This window comes from Prionailurus viverrinus, chromosome A2 (genome assembly GCF_022837055.1).
Source record: "Prionailurus viverrinus isolate Anna chromosome A2, UM_Priviv_1.0, whole genome shotgun sequence".
Taxonomy (NCBI): domain Eukaryota; kingdom Metazoa; phylum Chordata; class Mammalia; order Carnivora; family Felidae; genus Prionailurus; species Prionailurus viverrinus.
The window spans coordinates 27,443,182-27,464,577 of NC_062562.1; the positions used below are offsets into that span (position 1 = coordinate 27,443,182).

A 21,396-nucleotide genomic window follows, 5' to 3' on the forward strand; every position below is an offset into this window, starting at 1 on the left:
CAATAACTTTGGACAACGCCTTAAATCATCACTCATAAAATACAGTATACATAGCTTTGTGTATTCAATTCTCAAGTGTAATAAAGCTATACCGTCAGACATAGTAAGGGTAAAGGGTCCCATGTGAAAGCTTCATTTTATGGTAATTTATTACTACAAACTAAAGAGAAAGATGCAGAAGGATAAAAAGAGAAATAAAATAAAACAGAAACTCTGAACAGTCACAAGAATAATTATATATAGCATAGAAGTTGTTATCCTAAGAGTATGTATAGAATTCTTATGAGTGAAATATTCATATAATATGATTTTACAGTATTACTTTTAGGAGGTCAACACTGCATTTATTCAGTGCCCTAGGGAATCTGTCAGAAGTTGGGAATATCCTTCCTTTGGAGAAATAACAGAAATAATAACTAACCCTTTCATGCTGACTATATGGCAGGCAATGCTCTGAATGCTACATATATATTAACTCTCCCATGTGTTACTTATGAGGAAACTGAGGTAAGAAGCAAGTAACATGGTGAGAGGCACATAGCAAGCAAGTAGCAGAGCCAAGATTCAAGCCCAGGCAGTGTAGCTCTGGAGACCATGTTGGTTGGTCTCTTCTGCCTCCAGAAGACCCTCCTACCCCACCCTCTTCTCACCCCACCTACTTTCCTATCTTCTGACTACCATCAAATAGCCATGATCTGAAACCAAAGATCCTCAACCACCTCATACGAGTTACATATTTGTGAGGAATCACCTTTCTGGTAATCAAGGACTAAGGATACCATGAAACAATTCAGCAATAATGATAGAGCAAGGACTATGAAAGAGCAACCTCACCTTATGGTGTCTATAAAAGCATTCACATCGGGGCGCCTGGGTGGCTCAGTCGGTTGGGCATCCGACCTCGACTCAGGTCATGATCTCAAAGTTTGTGAGTTCGAGCCCGGCATCGGGCTCTGTGCTGACAGCTCAAAGCCTGGAGCCTGCTTTGGATTCTGTGTCTCCTTCTTTCTCTGCCCCTCCCCTGCTCATGCTCTGTCTCTCAAAAAATGAATAAACGTTAAAAAATTTTTTTTTAAAAAAAGCACTCACGGTTATTATAACCATCACTTGTTCCTCGTTCTGCACTCTCGTTAATGTTTCAATAGAAACCAACAGAAACCTGGTGATTGCCTTGCCAGCTGTCTCACATACCCAGAGAACCAAGTTTGCACATGTTTTGGTAAAGAGCAATCTTTCTCCAAGCTGGCGTGATCACACACTCTACTTCTGGATTCTTCTCTACATAGTTTCTTCTGTTCCTGTGTAATCATACCCTACCTGCAAAAGAATAGCACCCAACAGACCAAGCAGCCCACACCTTCATTAATAGAGGGCCTACTATGTGAGCCACACAATAAATGGCACATGCTGAGTTCTTTACACGCACCAACAGCTTTTTAAAGCAGAACCACCTCCCTATGCATAACAACACTGAGGATTCATGTCAAACAAGCAATGTGTCCAATTATCTCATGGTTAGTCAGAGGTGAAGGCAAGATATTAAGCAGGTCTGTTCTAGAAAGTCCATACTTGGTAATATTATTTTTCCCCATGTTTGCATAAGGATCTCTTATTTTTCATTATCTCTTTCACTAGTCTTCACTCTCCCTGGGAGAAAGGACTATATGTGGTTCACTCCCATTCCCATCATACTGCTATGAAAGGGGCACTCAGAATTTCCTGAGTAATCAAAAATGAGAGAACAGCACCTAACACTCACTAAGGAGGCACCTTAGTGCTTATGGTATTAAACAGATGCATACAGATTAGGATTAGAAGTTTTAAAGACTCAATTTAACTTAAGTCAAATGCATTCTGATATGACAGTAGCCTCGAATTCTTAGTTCTCTCTCACCTTCCTCCCCTTTGTTCAATTTTTCTATCTTTCTGTTTCTCCCCTCTCTCCATTTATGTCTCTGTCCATCTCTCTCACACGCCACCACTGTCACCACCAGCCACTGTAGCTACCTCATCAACACGCCATACACACGGTCAACAATCTCATGTGAAACATTCCTAACCACATCTGAGATGAAACACTGAATAAGTACACTAATGGTACTGACATGACAAAGAATTCACCTCAACTCTACCTCAGGTAGCTTTCTGCACAAGGTAAGCCTCCTAGGTTAAAGAGCCCCAAACTTGGCATCTAGATCTCAGATAACAAGCAGTAACTCTCAATCTCTCCCCAACATGTACTGCTGTGGTCTGAAGGATTCCCCACAAAATTCCCATGCTGGAATCTGTACACCCAGATTTTGGTGGTGTTAGAAAGTGAAGCCCTTGACAGGTGATTAGGTCGCAAAGGTGGCGCCCTCATAAAAGGGATTAATGTTCTTATAAAAGAGATCCCACAGAGCTCCCTGGCCCCATCCACCATGTGAGGAGACCATGAGAACCTTGAAACCCAGAAGAGGGCCCTCACCCAACCATGCTGTCATCTTGATCTCAGACTGCAAGTCTCTGGGAACTGTGAGAGATAAATTACTGTTGTTTATAAGCTACCTTGTCCATAATATATTGTTATAGCAGCCCAGATAGACTAAGACATACATGCACTCACATATCATCACTTTCTTTTGGCATATTACTGACATCGTCATGTGACAGGACAGCCCTCCCTACATGCCAACTCTTGAGCTCAAAGTTCTTCACGCACCCTTTCCTGGAAGTCCCCAAGCAATTCCGTGTCATCTGCATTTGACAGATGAAGAAGCCAAGGTACAGAGGGGCTCATGGGGCTTAAAGTCACAAAGTCGGGGGCCTCCTGGATGGTTCAGTTGGTTAACTGTCTGGCTGTTGAATGTGGCTCAGGTCATGATCTCATGGTTCATGAGTTCAAGCCCCACCATCAGGCTCTGAGCTGACAGGGCAGAGTCTGCTTGGGATTCTCTCTCTCCCTCTCTCTCTCTCTGCTCCACCCCTGCTCGCTCTCTCTCTCTTTCTCTCAAAAATAAATACATTTGAAACAAAAATAAAGTCACAAAGTTACCAAATGGAAAATATTCATTCCTAGAACCCACATTCTCTGAACAGAAAGCCTACTTTCCCTGCAGCATCGCTCTGGCCACTTTCAGTGAGCTTTGTGTTTTCTGTGTGGCAGGAACTTCCTGAGCATCACCCTAATTTCTCTTGCACCAGAATGGTATCTTCCTCACGAAGGCACTCAATTTAGTAATTCATTTGCATTCCCTAATTGGTGTGCTACATAAATGGTTAGCAAAGTGTGGCCCCATGTTAGAAATGCTCACCCTCAGGCCCTATCCCAGACCTACTGCATCACAAACTCTGGGACTGGGGCCCCAACTGCCTGGGATCTTATAAGCTTTCCAGGTAACTCTGATCTATGTTAAAGTTTGGGAATTACCACTCAGATATTTATTGCAAGTTGTAAGTAATGGTCCCGTTGAAGATTCACTGTTGGAATGAAGATAGAAACTGTATCGTGAGGCATCTTGTTTCAGTAACACCCAGGGGTACATTCTGTCTATAATACCTCACACTGTCATCTGTCCTCACACAAAGGCTTTCTGTTCATAATTTCCAAATTATAACCACCTAACAGCTTCTAAAATGAGTGTCTGGCCTGGCAGATTTTAAAATGCTAGGAAAGTATCTTTGTTTTTGGATTGTGCTTGTCCAGTGCAGGGGACCAAATCACTCCACCTGAGAGCAAGTTAATTACCCCTTGACAGAAATATATTTACATGCCCAGTATGGTCTATAATGAGGTCCTTCCCATGCAACCATGTTTCAGGCAATGATTCGCTTAAGTAACCGTATTTTAATTACTGTCATTTCTTTCATTATGTATTCTCTACATACAATGCACCTGTCAAAAGAACATTTCTTGTTTGACAGACTGTCATCTCCTTCTATTTTTCCCTTGGTCCTGCATACACCACCCCCACCCCCATCAACATCTATTTTTCCCTTAACTAAAGTCAAGCACTACACAAATTCTTGGGGACTTGGAGGCAAGTGGGACAGTTGACCAGCCCAAGTGATTGGCTGAGCCATTCATATGCTCCTCTGAGATCACTGTTCACAGGTTCTTACAGTATATGTGTCTGCAGCAATTAAGGAGTTGCAAAGCTGTTGATGATGAAGTGACATTTGCTCTAAGCATTGTCACTTTTAAGAATACGCAGAAAGGAAAATGAAAAGAGATGTAATTAAAAGTCATCAACCTCAAATTTCATTCACTTACTTGCTTCAAAACTGCCAAATGAAAATAATTTCAGTTTACCTTAATAACAATATATGGACATTCAATTTTTTTGAAAAGCTTATTTTCAATCTGCATTTCTAATATTAAAAAAGAGGAAAAGCACTCAGTCCAATTTTCTCTAGTCAGAGAAGTTGAACTCTTCACAAAACACTTGCAATTGAGTGGTTGCCTGATAATTTACTACAATAAGTGTTGAAGTGTGTGTTTTAAGCCAAATGCGTTTTAAACGTTTTTTTGTCTTATCTGAATACATTTTTTTTAATTCAAATCACTGTTTGTGACAGAAGGTGGCACCCAAACAAGGTATCATATATGATGTGTGCAGTACAATGAATACTTGGATTACATGATATTTATTATTATGCTCCTATCCTCACATTTTCTGTACTAATTATTAGGGAGAAAAAAAGATGACTTTACAAAAGGGACAACTGAGAATTTCTTCCAAGCAATTTTGGAAACTTGAACAAATAGAAAGGCTTTGAGTTGATAAATGTGGATAAAATACTCCTGAGCAGAAGTCAAAATCTGGTGGCAGCCCCCAAATTTTGTCTCCTGGTAATTTTTTTTTCCATTTAATTGTCAGCTTTACAAATGTATGAGATTGTACTTAATTTATTCAGATTTACATTACCTTTCAAAAAGACTGGGCCACCTGGCAACAGTGGGCTCTCTATCCCATATGGCAATGATGAGCTAGCTTCACTCTAAGTTTCCTGAGGGGCTGCTGTGGGCCTCTGAGTGGCACCTCTGTTTTGTGTGCTGTGATACTCAGAGGAAAGTCCTCTCATTACCAGCCTGGAGTCAGCTATGAAGATATCAAAAGGAGGTAAGGCAGAGGACCAACTATGGAGAATGGACAGGAAAGAAAATAGGGAAGGGAAAGTAGGGGTCTATTAGGGTATAGTAATGGTGTAAGCAAAGCTTCAGGACTGAAGGTGGGAGAGGGATGTGAGGGGAAACAGTAAATGGACCAGTGTGAGGGGACAGAGGTGTAGGAATGGAGATAATGTGAGAAAGTCTAGAGAAAATTGACTGCAGAGTAATTGAAGAGAGCACAGAATGCCAATTCAAGGAGCCTTCTGGGACATTATGCAAGACGCAGATTTTAGCTTCCTTTTGAGAAACCAATCAACCCACTTCACATGCAATTTCAGGGTATTTACATGCCCACTTAAGTGTGGGTAACCTTCCCTACCTCCCAACCCCCAGTCCTTACAGTCAAGGAACTGCACTTAATATTACTATTGTAATCTGGCAGCAATGGTGCCCAACCTCAAGAGAACTGGTACTGGAAGCAGGGAGAGCAATTGGCAAGGAAGGGGGAAGGCTAAGGAAGCAGTGGAGGGTCATTAAGTACATAAGCACCTGAGTCACCCTGGCTAGGTTCCAAGTCTAAGTACCAGGGCCTTATGCAAGTTGTTTAATGTCTTTGAACCTGAGTTTTTTCAGCTCTGAGGGAGGAAACAGTAAATCAGAATTCTGTCTGATTCTGTTTGTCAGAATGTCAGAAAGCTATTGTGAGGATTTAGTAAAGTGATCCATGTGATATATGCTCAGAAGAGTTTCTGGCACAAAGTAAGAGCTCAATAAACATTAGCTATGCTGCTATCACCACCACCACGACCACTGAAACTGCACTGAGTCCTGAAAGGGGTGTCTCAGATTAGATCTGTAGCCCTGGGTGTAGAAATGAAAGTAAACAGATGACAAAGATGTCATGAGAACACATAGGACTTGGTTATTTTAGAAATGTGAGAACATAACCTATTCACAAGTACTCAAAGATCATCGCATGAACCTGAAGGTGGGTGATACTTTAAGACAATAGAGATGGAGAAGGTCAAAAACAGAATCCTGGCTTCCCAGAAGTCACATTTAAGATGACAGCAGAACAGAGGAGTGCAACTATTCAGAAAAGACAGAAATAGAATTCAAAAGAAAGATCTGAGCCAAGATGCACATTTGAAAGCAGTAGTATTTTGTGAGATTGAGTTCTACATGGTAAAGGATTGAGGAGCACAGATAAGCTATATCATCACGGTCATCATCATTAGGTAACACTTAGTTCATGGCAGAAACTTTCCTAAGCATTTTATTTACATAGTCTATCTCCTTAAGTCCTCAGCATAACAACCTCCCCATTTAATAGATGAAGGCAATGAGGCTTAGAGAGGTTAAAATCCTTGCTTAAAGTCACTGAGCTCTCAGTATGGATTAAGGATAGAATCCAAAGTCCACACTCTTCGTCATTTGCTGTATTCTTTCTGATAAAAGGAAAACAAGAAGTCTATGTGTTTTTATAAGCAAGGAGAAAGAGGAAAATAAAAGATACCAAGAGGTAGAAGTCAATGAGTCATGCCTTTAGAGAAGAGAAAGGTGATGGGTTTAGGCCGAGAGTGATCACAAGGCTAAATTGGGCTCTGAACACAGAGAAAAGCATTTAAAAAATACAAGGGATTAAAGAGGGGGATAAAGGCTAGAATAGATACACTTGATAAGTTGAATACCTGGTAAGAAGCCAAATCATCCCAAGATCAAGTGCCCATTTCAGTTAGAACGTAGGACAGGAGGTAGGATTTCATTGCTTAGTTTCAACAAAGAAATGAGCACCAGAATTTTGATTTCAAATTCATTTACAATAGAATTTTTGGATTATCTATTTTACTTTTTGTCCAGCTGGGGCAGTTATATTTTACTTGAGAGGTTGCCAGGACTTTGATTTCATCCTTAGAGAGACACTGACTTCAGAGACACATGTCCTCTGGTAAGAAATAACATCAACTCCACAACTGTTGCAACCACACAATACCCCAACCTCACCTCACTACCCTCCCACCCCCCACCACACTGCACCACAGACCACAACAACAGCTAACATACAGAGCAGCTAACACAAAGAACTTACTACCCACCTGGCACCACACTAACTGGGGCCAACATCCTATTGCATTTAATATTCAGAGCTACTCTCCCATGTCATTGGTCCCAACATCAGCCACATTCACAGGTGGTGACCTAAGGTTTGGTCTACTCATACAATATGTAGTCCATTTGTATGAAATAACCAGAAGAGAATTCATGGATATGGAACAAAAAATTTATGAAGGGCTGGGGCGGTGGGGAGAATGGGGAGAAACTGCTTAATGGGTAAGGGGTTTACCTTGGGATGACGGAAATGTCTTGAAACCAGGTGGAGGCAGACAAGCCACAATACTGTTCACTTCAACATGGTTACTTTATTGTGAATTGCACCTCAAAACAAATTATTTTTAAAATTAAAACAAAATTAAATTTTAGGATGTAGACTAACAAATGGATCTTTCTCTTTTTCCCCCAGAATATTAACAAAAAAAATCACTATGAACGATGAAAACATTATCATTCCGATGTTTGGGTTTAATTTGGGAAGGGGGAGGCTTTGTTTTTCTTTTCCTTTTTTTCTCTTTATTACCCCACAAAAATCACATATGAAAATCTATCACAGCAACAGGGAAACTTCTACTCTACGGGCTACAGTCATTACGGTATAAGGCATGGAAAACGAACAAATGAACAAATTTCTTCACTATGAAGATAGTTCTCTCCCCACTCAAAGTATTCAAAGATGAACTTCAGTTAAGGGAAAGAAGAGTAACCTTTAAATTAATTTAGACACAGAACTTAATGCTCTTTGTGTCGATGCTGTTTCTCTCACCAGCAGACCATGAGTCAGTATTAGACACGTAAGAGATTTATCACAGGGGGCAGTGGGCAGAGGGAAGGAAGAACAGCAGACAGAAAGAGCTAGCTGCCATACCACCATGTGAGTCTGATTCCTCTAGAGGAGATGGTGGAAGGTAGTTTTGGGTAGGAGCCATCTTGGACTCCAGAGTAAGTCCATGAAAGACTTACTGTCCTTTGGCCAGACCCATAAGGAGCCCCAGAGCCAGTCTTCCAAAGAAAGAACCACACATATCACAGGTATGGGTGGGTACTACTAGCCCACTTGCCTTCATTCTTTTGCTACAGGAAGTGTGCCCCTAGCAGGACACAGTCGCAGGTCCAAAATAGCAGCGACTACGTTCTTCAATTATGCTGCGGTGACAAAAAATCTGAGAGGCACATTTTTGTAGAACCACCTGGACATATTTTCAAAGTCCTCACACTATGTAGGGAGTTGGCACTCTACCTCCCCTAATAGTGAGGGACAGGTAATTGAAATCTGCAAACGATATCCAATTTTATTTTAAGTCCATGTTTTTGTAACCTCTCCCCCTACTAAATCTAGGAGGTCTATTGCTAGGGAGAGAGGAGAAAGCAAACTCATAGCAATGACATTCCAAGTGTCCACCCCCCAAGCAAAAGTCCAGCCAGCAAAGAATCTAACTAAAGGAGCAAGTCAACACCAAGGCTGTAATCTACAAATGGCAAGTCAGATCCAGCACATCAAGTGTGACAGTTAATTAACGTTAATTGGAAATGTTAGCAAGAAATACAGATTTTTGTCTGTTTAACCATATGGGGAACAGGGTCACTCACTGAAGGATTCACATAAGTGTTAGCACTTCCCCCTACGAGTCATAAACATGTTCTTTTAGAGTAATATGAGCATTTTATAACACATATCCCGTAAGTTTTATATGTATTACTTTTGTATTAAATCTAGAGAGATACTTTGTAAGCTATGTACTTTATTCATTAAAAATATGAAGGAGAGGGGCGCCTGGGTGGCTCAGTCGGTTAAGTGCCAACTTCGGCTCAGGTCATGATCACCCAGTTCGTGGGTTCAAGTCTCACATCGGGCTCTTTGCTAACAACTCAGAGCCAGGAGCTTGTTTCAGATCCTGTGTCTACCTCTCTCTCTGCCCCTTCCCTGCTCATGCTCTGTTTCTCTCTCTCAAAAATAAAATAATATTAAAAAAAAATTTTTTTTAAATATGAAAGCTAGTGTAGGGCCCAATAAGTCAAATTACATAGAAGGAGTAAGGTACATGGAATCAATCTTTGTGATTTCATTGGAACCAAGTAAAAACATTATTTATATACCACAGAGGTAGAAACAAAATCTATGTTTTTAGAAAGAGCAATAAAGTCCAGTTGTGTTACAAGAAAAAGCTTTAAAAATAAAATAATAGTATAAATAATAAAAACACTTGTATGTACATCTGTGTTCTGTTGTCATGTCCATTAATCTACGGTTATTAAATTTGTGCACTTCTGCAAAATATATACATATAACTTTAAAATAAGAATTGAAGAGGGAAATTCCATGGGTAAGAATGAAACTGTATCAAATTCTGAGAAGTAAATACCATGCTTAGCAGAGAAGTTTTGAAAGCTGATGCTAACGTTATCTGTTTTGTGCTACATAATCAGCCCCTTTTAGACTACAATGGACTTCCTGTCAGCTTTTCAGTCCTTGAAGCAACAATCTGCTAACTAGGAACCACATAAATCACCTAAAAGTTAAAGTACATCTTAAGGTATTTAATTCAAATCCCAGAAGTGTTTCCTCTCATTGTAGTATCTGGGTTATTGAAGAGATTTCGAGTAAAATTTCTTTATTTTTTTTTTTTTACAATGGCATCTTTTCCCCTCTCATTCTAAAGTGAATATACCATTTCCTCCCATACTTAACCCTCAAGATGGAGGAAGTGGTATCCTCCAACATTTTGTGAACACGGACTAATTTCCACACAAGTAAAACTCCATGAGATAGATGCTGAGAACATCGACCGCCTATGGCCTTCACGATGCCATGATGACCGCCAGGGGCGGGCCAGGCTGCGAACTGCAATCTGATCACAGATCTCTGCCACACACCCCACTTTGGTCTGGTTTCACGTGGGATGTGGGGACAGAAACATGGATTTCATGATCAGTAGGCAGTGTAGCAGTCACACACACAATGGAGCAATCAAAAAGGTGAGCAGGTGAATATTCTCTTTCAGAGGATAAATTACCTTTTCCCGGAAAACGATTATTGGCTGACAACAAGGTGGTAATTTACTTCCCTGCAGCCTATAATAAACAAAAATACAAAGTAGGACACCATTTCCAATAGCTATGTGGGTGATTATAATCACCTTTTAGCCTTGAAACCAGTCCCTATCTCATCAGCTATGATACATAAATATTGTTTTAGATTTTCATGCCTTCTAAAAGAAAAGCTTTTGTGTGCTCCTATCTCATCAGTTATGATACACACACACACATATATATATTTTTAGATTGCCATGCCTCCTAAAAGAAAAGATTTTGTGTGTCTCAGCTTGGCAAGTTGTCCCCAATGCCCCCTACTTCCAAACTTGACAGAGTTGGAGATTTCTTTTGAGGTAAATCCTGTTTCTTAACTCAGAGTACCTTCTTGCTTCCCACCTTCAGGAGGGGGTCTGAGACAGGCAGTTCTATCATGGAAATAGGACAGAAGAGGTGGGTTATGGAAGTCAGTAATACTGAGCAGATTGCTTTGCCTGGACAGCAGCATCTAGGGGAGAGTAACAAACGCTCTTTAGTTAAGACTGCTTCTTTCAGTGGGTCTTTTGATAATCTAGGGGCCTAATCTGACACAGAAGTTGCAACAAACCATACAACAGCAATTGGGATTTGTGAGTCTAGGTGCTATATAAGGGAGGGGATGGGAGAGGACAGCCCAACTTGAGGCCCTGGAGAAGACAGGAGTTGGAACATGCATGGGAGTAGGAAGAGAGGAATGAAGGACCCTGATGGCAGCCTGGGGCTTAGAAGCAAAGAGCTTGAGGAGAAGCTCCACCTTGGAGGGTGGCCAAGATGGTGGCAGGAGACTTCGTACGGGAAGGGATGCCTGCTTGGTCATAGAATCACCTTCTATTATGAGTACACCTCCAGATAAAAGCTGTTCTGAACAATCACCTTGGGTTTGGTGGTGCTCTGGGGACTGGAGGAGGAGGCAAGAGAGGTCTGCTGGTCACCAAAAGCAAGAGGCTGAGTGGGGACACCAGCATGCACACACAAGCAGGAACCCAGGTCAAGAGGTGGGAGAACATCATAGAATCTCTCAAATGTTTGGAAGGGCTGGGGATGGGGAGGTGGGCCTCCCATAGTATGTAGGATTATACCATTTATTTTGGAACAGTACAGAAAGGATGTCAAAAGGCCAAAGAACTTAAGGGCCATCAGCTCTTAATGAGAGGAATTTGTTAGTTTAAACTACAGGTCTCTAAAAAGGAAAATGAATTAGTCATGAACATTTAAAAATACTTTTTTTTTCCCCCTAGCTATAAGACTTCTTTGGTTAAAAAAAAAAAAAAAAAAAAAAAAAAAAAAAAAAAAAAAAAAAAAAAAAAAGATGAGACAGCCTGAAAATGTCAGGCTTGAATTCCCAGGCACTTCACAGCAACTGATGTCTTCAGAGAGAGCAAGGGCTGCAGAGCTCTTAACAGACCCAAATCCAAATCCCTACGGCCCAGACCAGTTCACTCCATTTACATTCTCTGCGTATGGAAGTGGCAATTCTGCACACCTTGATAGTACAGGATCCAAGGGGTCTACTCATGACAAATAACATATCCTATGCATTTGTAGTGGTTATTTTTGCCTTGCCCATAGTAGTGGCTCAATATAATTGTGGTGAATTCTTTGGTTCTATACTAGAAGGTGAAGGCAAGTTAATCTGCCTATATACATGGGATCTTCCTATTGGTTTATGATAATGAAAGGCATATGTGCTGGTTATTCTCCATCTGCTCCCCAGATCTATGCTCTGCCCTTACTGTGCTATGTCCTAGCAAGTTATTTTCTATGTATCTGTCAGACTCACTTCTCCTCTGACTTCTGGTAGGTTTGGCCAATGAGAATCATGAGCAAAAGAGCAGTAGTATGAAGGGAGAGAAGATGGGGTATTTACTCCCTCTAATTCTTCTCATGCTTCTCTAATCTCCATCGAGCCCCCTTGGATAGGACTAGCTCTTGTGTGGCTCTCCTACCTGTTTGCCCATTCAGGCATAGAGGCAACACCGACTTTCCTCCGGTGCCACTCCCTGGTGCTTCTTCAACTACTTTTACTTTCCCCCCAGTCTGCTTATACCTTAAAAATAGTCCCTTTACTAAAACCCCCTCCCATTCAATGTTCTGATCGGGCCATCTGTTTCCTGCTGGCACTTGATAGATCAGATGTGAACATTCCAAATTCGGGTACAAAAGTAGTTGGACAGAAAAAACAAAAGGAGGTAGGGAAAAAAGAGTAGATTTCAAATGAGTTTGAAAAAAATGGACCAGTGCAGTCTTGCACTTTGGTCTTTACAAGGCTTACTTGCCTTAATCAGATACTTAAATGGTTGAGTGTTCTGGGTCATTTCGTCTCTGAAGCCTTTCATTTCATGTGTAATTAGAAACACGCCAGTCTGTAATGATGGCAGCCTTCAAAATGGTCAGTCTGTCACTTTCACATCTCTAACTCAAAACACAAATGCCTGCCTGATTACTAAGAGTCTTATTAAGGGGCCATTGTTTTCGCCTTTCTGCCAACTCCTCCCATCTCCTGATCTTTATCATCTTTCATTCTACTTAAAGAAGGGTCAAAAAGAAAAAAGATAATCCCATAGACATCCACATCAGACTGTATTCATAACCGAGGTAAAGTGCATCTGGTCTTGTCACTCAGTTTTTGTTTTCCTGTCTAAATCTAAGAATAACCTGCAGTCAGTTGCAAAACAGAGAGGAAGTTTTTCCAAGGAGCATGAGGGTGGCAGAAGTTAACCGTGATGGAAATACCAATGTAGAGAGTTCTGGTTGGATTTCACTGTGGCTGCCACTTAACTGTACTAACTTTTTTGGTCATGATATTTAGTGCTATTAATTTGAGGTATAGCTATTATCTTTTGTAAAACTAATCAGATCTGGCAGAAAGTATCCTTTAAAGAGGACACCAATTCTAAAAACTGCTTAATTTCTCTGTTGGCTGAGATAAAGAAAAATAACCTTTATTTTTACAAGTGATTAATTCTATTCATTTTTTAAAAACCTATTACTGCAACATTATGCACCCGATTTCTCAGAGACACCTGTTTTCAAATTATCTAAATTTCAGAGAAGCCTTGTCGGGGTTTATAAAATACAGTATTTTACCCATAATAATTTTTACTCATAATAAAGTAGTATTGGCACCGAGGGCTAGAAATAGTCCAAAAATGGAACAGATCAGATTTGTAGTTCCTGGAGGGTAGAGAGTATCAGCCACTGTATCTTTATTGATGAACACAGTACCTGGCACATGGTAAATGCTCAATTAATTTTTATTGAATGAAAAGACTGTCTTTGTGGCCAACCATCTTGGTGGACTTCTCCCACTCTTAATCCAACATTCAGAAGAAGTATCTACTCTCAAGGACCACCTTTTTGCAGCAGTGCTCATGCCCAGGACACAATTCTGATTCGGCAGAGAGATCTTCAGTACCTTAGAAAGGTTTTGACAGGTTCTCTGCATTAGCATACAAAGCCTACACTGTACCCTGCAGAGAGGATAATGAGAGTCAACAGTCCTAGTCTTCCTCAAGTGGCACTTACTACATCTGAAAATAAATGCCCAGGAACACAAAGAAAAAGCAGCACTGAAACCACCAGTGTAAGCAAGCAGAATTGCAATGACGGAGTCAGGCAAAGAAAGAAGCAATCAGTAGGTTTGTCTTCATGCAGCTTCAAGAGTGCTGGTTGGGGGCGCCTGGCTGGCTCAGTTGGTAGAGCTGGAGACTCTTGATCTGAGGGTCATGAGTTTAAGCCCCACACTGGGCATAGAGTTTAGTTTTAAAAAAGTGCTGGTTGGTGAAATTATCTCAGGAGCTGGTGGTGCTTGGATTTCCTTTCCATGGACTTTGACCTAACAGTGTTTAACCATCTCTCTGGAGAACTGACTAGCCAGGAACACGCCATAGGAGTATAGGCGTCCATCTTTGCCTAGATCACTGTGATCAACTGTTTGTTCATTCCCAAGCTGTCTTTACTAGCACAACAAATGCAGTGCTGAAAAGGGGGAGCAAAGGAGGTATTCGCAGCACACCCTCTCTCCGATAGTGAGGACAAAACGGTGTTGATAGATGTGTTTGGTCATATTGAATACTTTAAGAGAAAGTTATACTTGAAAATTTGTATGGAATATCTACCCCATGAGAGAAGAACATCTATCTACCATCAATCATAGTGAATTAAAATGATCTTCCAATAGCCTAATATGCCAATTAAGAAATAATGTGCCCTTCAGTAAAGATGTCTTCTAATTATATCAGAGAGGGAGAGGCTCATTTAGGGACTGAGTTTTCTTCAACACCTACATGTCTCTAAGTTGTTAGCCTCCCTTTGGAAAAGGAAGCATTACTCAGAGCTCCCTCAACAGCATCAAGAAACCCGATGGCAGGAAAGCTAAGACAGCCCCAGGACCAAATGCCTCTCTGCACATGGTAAACCATTATGACTACGAAAAGAATACAAAATCTCCCCTCTTCAACCTAACACTTTAGAGGCTATTCATCACCTAACAAAACAAGAAAGTGCATTATAAATAGAAGCCCACAAAATGAGAATCTATCATTGCAGGCCACAGAGTCTATGCTAGTGGTTATATCTGGATATGGCAGTAACCAAGACCCTCTTCCTGACTTGGAGGAAAACCATTCATTCTTCAGGACAACGCTGAAAGTCACCTTCTCTGGACATTTTCCCTGAGCTCGGGCAGACACTCCTTTCACCGGATTTACAGGTAGCTCTTGATCCCTCTCTCCATCACAGCACTAGTATCCCATCACCATTCTGTTTCTCCTTAATGAGACTATAGCCTCTACAAGAGCTGGTACCATGTCTGTCTCCTGAGTTCCCAGGACCCGTAACTAAGCATGACAGCCCTTCCGTCTGTTGAACGTAATATGTTTTGTTTTTGTTTGTTTGTTTTTAAAGTTTCAGGACCATGCTTTACAAACCCCATCACCAAAGCTTAAACATTTGCAGAGCTTCAGAAGAAAGAACCCACTTTCTCAGACTCCTATTCAGTGAAGGCACAGTCCTATGACTCAGGCTACACTGTGAAAGACTTAGAAAGCAACAGGAAGCACGGGGAGCCTGGGAGGCTCAGTCAGTTAAACACCTGACTCTTGATTTCAGCTCAGGTCATGATCTTACAGTTTCTGGGTTCGAGCCCCACATCAGGCTCTGTGCCATCAGCTTAAGATATTTTCTGTCTTCTACTCTCTCTGGCCTGTTCTGTCTCCCTCCCCCTGCCTGCCTGCCTGCCTCTCTCTCTCTCTCCCCATCTCCCTTTCACAAAGAAAGAAAGGAAAGAAGGAAGGAAGGAAGCAAACAAGCAAACAACAGGAAGCAGAAGGAGCCACCACAGAAACCCCATTCCTGAAGGGGCATGACAAGGCTACCCAGGCTTCAGTATAGCATTAGCAGAGAGCCTGTAGTGTAGTACTCCCCTCAAACTAGCTACATCAGTAGTTCTCAAGTGGGTGCGATTTTAGGATTTTGCTCCCATTTCCCCTCTCCCACCCTAGGGCTTTGAGCAATTTGGGGAGACACTTTAGGCCATTACAACTAGAAGGGTGCTACCGTCATTTTGTAAGATAAGGCCAGGGATGGTGCTAAACATCACGCAGGGCACTGAACACACCCCCTCAAAAATGCCTATAGAACAGAGGTTCAAAAATGGAGTGAGAGTGATTTTTGTTGTCTGTCACTAAAGGACTATCTTTGCCTCTCTAAGCCTCAATTTTCTTATCAGTATCAAGGCAATAATAATCAACTTCATGGGGGGCTTTGTGGGCTCAGTTGGTTAAGCGTCCAACTTCGGCTCAGGTCATGATCTTGCTGTTACTGACTTCAAGCCCCACATCGGGTCCTGTGCTGACAAGCTCAGAGCCTGGAGCCTGCTTCTGATTCTGTGTCTCCCTCTCTCTCTGCTCCTCCCCTTCTTGCTCTCTGTCTCTCTCTCTCTCTCTCTTTGAAAATAAACGTTAAAAAAAAATTTTTTTTTAATAATCAACTGCGTAAGTGTTACGTAGTGGGACCTGGCACGTGACAAGTGTTTAATTATCATGAGGTATTTGTAGTAATTGTTATCCTAACAAAAGCCAACTTTAATTCTGCATTTATTATGACTGTGCCAGGTACTGTGCTAAATATCTGAAAAATTGGTATTATAATGTCATACCCTCCAATCCTGAAAACACACTTGGTAAAATAATAAATGTTGATGTAGGAGTGTTTATTAAATGGTCACATATATAAGGCACATATACAAGACATAAAATGTTTATCAGGACACAATGCTGAAAACAGTAAATTAAATTCCTCTTACTCCATTAAGAATGCTTTCCTCTAAAAAGTTCCTGATCTTAAGAACCAGGCAATCTCATACGTAAAGACAAAGCTGTTTTATCCTTGCCTTCAGACAAAACACAATCAAAGGAGGCGTGGCTAAAACCGATTACTGCTGGCCAGGCAGACCACTGGAGCCAAGACTGCCACTAATTGTGTCCTGCTATAGGCAGGAAAGTGAAAGAGACACACGGCACTTCAAATAAATCAATTTCCTTTATTAGCTTCCTTTCTTTATCCCTTGCTTTTACTGTATGTTTTGTGGATCAAGTTAATCATTTTCATGTAAAGATCAATCTCAATATGTGCTTTCACTTGAAAGTTATTATCAGATTTTGTGGTGAAGCCAAATTCTAGAGAAAAATGGGAACTTATACACTAGACTTGTTTCCTGTGGCCCAACCCTTCCATGGGTTTTTGATAAAAGCACCCAAAAAAATCATCTTATCCACTGTTAGCAACTGCTGCTAAAGATGTGCCCCTCCCAAGATTATCACATTTCCCAATTCAGGCCAAACTGGATACTCTTTCTTTGAAATCTGAACCTTGATTATGGTAACCAAAAGACTCAAAAAAATATATAGAAATTGTTTCTTGCAATGTTTCTGGAGTCCTCAGAAGACTGCTGAGTAGCACTTGCTGTTTCTAACTCCAAATCTAGGCTACATCCTGTTTATTCCCAGGTGTCATTCTCCCATCTCCTATAATCTGTACAGTAAACTCAAGAGACTGACAATAAATTCCTTTTTTTGCTTGAACTAACTAGACTCTATTTCTCTTTGCTTATAACTAAGACAACACTAACTGTTACTGGTAAAGATACTGGACTACTGAGGATACTACAAAACTATTAATATGAACCTTCAGTAAGGAAATGATATTTCTGTTCTTCCTCTACTTAATCTCTTACACACCTTGTGCCTCAGTTCATAAGTGTATGGGAAAAAAATGTTGAGGAAGCCTTACAATCAGGGACGCTTAGGAAGCCACAAGAGTTGTTACTACGAAGTTTCCTATATATCAGGTTACCTGACAACATAAGCAAGTGATTCTATCTTTTTTAATCTCTTGAAATTTACCTAGATCACACACTTATTAAAGACAATTCAGGGAAATGTGAGTTAAGAAAATTATCCAAGATTACACAATATTCAAGGGTAACATACATATCTAAATATTTGTCTATATGTATAAATAAATACATACCCATATATTTATTTTAATAATACCATTACATTTCTTTTCTCTTTGATGAATTAATTGATCCATAATGAGAAGAGTTTCATAGAACTATTACCAGGACCTGTAGAAGTCACTAACAGCAAAGGTCATAGCTCAATTTTCATGTATCAGTGACAAGCTAAATAAAGGTGCTACTGATGACAGCAGATGCCTCATTTTAAGGTATCTAAGAGAACTTTCTTCAAGTTTCTTGCATCAGCACCTATTAGGTAACTTTTTGAAAATACAGGCAAGTTTATATGTGCACACGTATGGATATACACAGGCATATTTATTATGCAACAATCTAGCCTACATTTTGTTCTAAATAAAGCTCATCCTGGGCTCCTTCCCATAACTCTCAGCCCACGTTTGCCTACTGGGCATCTTCTAGAACAACTACCTACATCTGTAACACTGAAAAGAATATAGCTCTCCCGGTTTACAATGTGGCAAGAAATTGCAGTCAAAAGAAGTGAACAAAAAGAATGAGATTTGCAGAACTTCACAGACACATAACAGAAAAAGGCAAAAGCAAGAAAAGCATGGAAAAGTCATGGGAAGACTGAAATGAGGGAGATGAAGAAAGAAAAGTTAGGGAGAAAGAAGGATGGCAAGAGTTGAGACTAGGAATAACTGATTGAAAATGAAGGTCACTAATTTGTACCAGTGTATCATTTATTTATCAGTTTGGTACTTCCTAGTATCTACTGGAAATTGGAAAAATAGGACTTCAATATTGATTCAGTCCTATCCCGGCACCTGACTTCAAAGGAAAGATCAATTCCTATTATTGAAGATGGGCTTTTTTTTTATGATCCCAAATGACTTTCCTGAGAGTATTTAGAAGAGTTACTTTCCATAGATTTAAGAGTGCACATCCGTTAGCTGATGATAACAAGGAGTTTCCTAGCACAAGGTGAAGGCCATGGATCTCCAAGTCTGATGTCAGATTCTCGGGGCTCAAAAGTCAGCACTGCAACTTATTTCACAATTAGGTGGCTTCTGCCAAGTCCCTAGTAGGTCCCTGAGCTTCAGTTTCCTTCTTTGCAAAACAGGGTAATACCTACTTCACTGGACTCTTATTAAGATTAAATATGATAGTGTATATTGTAAAATTAAATCATGAGCCCTAAGTTTTTTTGTTTGCCTTGACTAAAATTATAATTAAAACCACTGGCCATTAATTTCAGAGCCGTTAGTGAAAAACTTCTAGTAAAAAAAATTGTTGACCCAAAGGCTATCGTAAATTTAAGTCCTAGACTAATCATAACCCTTTGTTTAGAGAGAAAGAAGTCTAAAGACAAGTCAAATTTAAGACAAATTTATAATTTTCAAGTTCTTATAAAGTTGAATATTTGCTTAATTCAGTTAACCAAAGATGGCAATGACCTATGTACAAATTGAAACACTTGCTTTAATAAACAACAGCAGTCAGTCTGTAACCTTGGATGGTGGATATTTATGAGAAACCACATTTATTGGAATGTTTGTTTTATTTCTTTTTTGTCACAGAGTTTTGTTATTTAATCTGTAATAACCACTAAGATCTCAATGGTCTAGTTGTAATTTACTCAAGCTGCATAACGATCAGAACATTTTCTTGCTGTTAGTAAAACATCTAAAGTCATCCTTCCTTGGAATAATGAGTTATTTTTCAGTTAAAATAAATAAGAAATGAACAGATTATTATCAAACCAATGCAACCCCCCCCCCTTTCACAATAATACAATTTATTTAACAATCCTAAATACTCCTATGGAACACTAAACTATTTTAGGTTTTTGGTTGAATGTATCTTTGAAGAAGTATAAGAAATATGTGCCAGGTTTGAAAAAACAAATGCATATACAACCCATATGGAGATGGACACTATAAATAAAGTATAAAAAGCTTTCAATTTTAATAATAAAAGCATTCAATTTTAAACAATGGGAAAATTGAGGAAAAACAACACCTTAAGAAAAAAATGCCATTTTAATGTTTAAAAATTCTGACAATAAATGTCAATTTAAGGGAACAGAAGCAAACATAGGATAATCCAGAATACTAAGAATCCGTTACTATTTAGCTCAATGATAAGGTACAATTAAAAATGATCAGGGATGTGAAGTTTCAATACAGCTGCTCACCAGCTGCATGTAGAGAGAAAGGTAAATAGATCCTGGGCATTTCTGCCCAATTTGGGTGAGGTTATTCACCACTGGTAAGGAAACAGGAATCCATGGTTAACCAGAGAGTACAAAATGGCAGATAACTTTGGATAATTTGTAAGCCTCTCTGGAGTTCAATTAAACACTGAAGAAGAGAAAGTCTACATCAAAAGGAGACAAAAAGAAGACAAAACAACTGATCACACTGGGCACTTTTAGTTACTACTCTGACATAGGCTGATTTCATTCTCACCAAGCAATTATCCATGTATTTTCACAAGGTCTTAGTGTGGACAAAAGTACTGAAAGAAATTCTTTAAAATACATTAACTGACAAGAGATAAATTCATAAAGAGTTCAAATCATTTTTCTTACTTTAAAAATAATTGACATAAGCAGACAATACCTTATGGATGACTATTTAAAATGCATACAAGTTACTTTACACAAAACTGTTAAAAGGCAGAGTTGAATTCCTTATGTAGGATAAATAGTATATCCTTCATGTCATTTTATAAACTCAAGCAAGTTAATAAGTAATTTTCCTGGAAAACTATTGAATAGGACAGAAGATTCAAGATTTTAAGATTAATTTCTTAAACATTACTTACGAGGTTTATAAAACTGAAGTCAACAATACATTGAAAGCATTATACACTATGATCAAGTATGATTTATTCTATGGATGCAAGAATGATTCAGTATCCACAAATCCATTACATGATACCTCACATTAACAAAATTAAGAATAAAAATCAAATGATCAATAGATGCAGAGAAAGCATTTGACAAAATTTAACATCCATATATGATTAAAAAAAAACAAAACAACTCACAACCAAGCATGTATAGATGAAACAAGCCTAACATAATAAAGGCCATGGACAATAAGCCCATAGGTAACATCATACTTCACAATGAAAAGCTGGAAGATTTTCCTCTAAGATCAGGAACAAGATAAGGATGCCAATTCTTGCCACTTTCATTCAGCATAGTACTAGAAGTCCTAGCCAGAGCAATTAGGCAAGAAGAAATCAAAGACATCCAAATTGGAAAGGAAAAAATTAAACTGTCATTCTTTGCAGATGACATTAAATAAAGAAAACCCTAAAGGCGCCATCAAAAAAAATGTTAAAATAAATTCCGTAAAGTTTTATGCAGGATAAAAAACTATACACAAAACTATGTTGCATCTCTATACACTAGTAACAAAATACCAGAAAGAGAAATTAAGAAAACAGTCGCATTTACAATTACATCAAAAAGAATAAAATACCTAGAAATATATATAACCAACTAGGCGAAATAATTGTATATTGAAAACTATAAGGCATTAATGAAGGAAACTGAAGAAGACATAAATAAATGGAAAGATATTCCATGCTCATGGACTAGAAGAATGAATACTGTTAAAATGCCCATATT

At 39.4% G+C, this 21,396-nt stretch overlaps 1 protein-coding gene across 9 annotated transcripts in view; it reads right to left on the reverse strand.

The window, feature by feature from the left end:
- FHIT (fragile histidine triad diadenosine triphosphatase) overlaps nucleotides 1–21,396 on the reverse strand; it is a 1,426,527-nt gene that overhangs the window by 660,912 nt on the left and 744,219 nt on the right. The window lies entirely within an intron of this gene.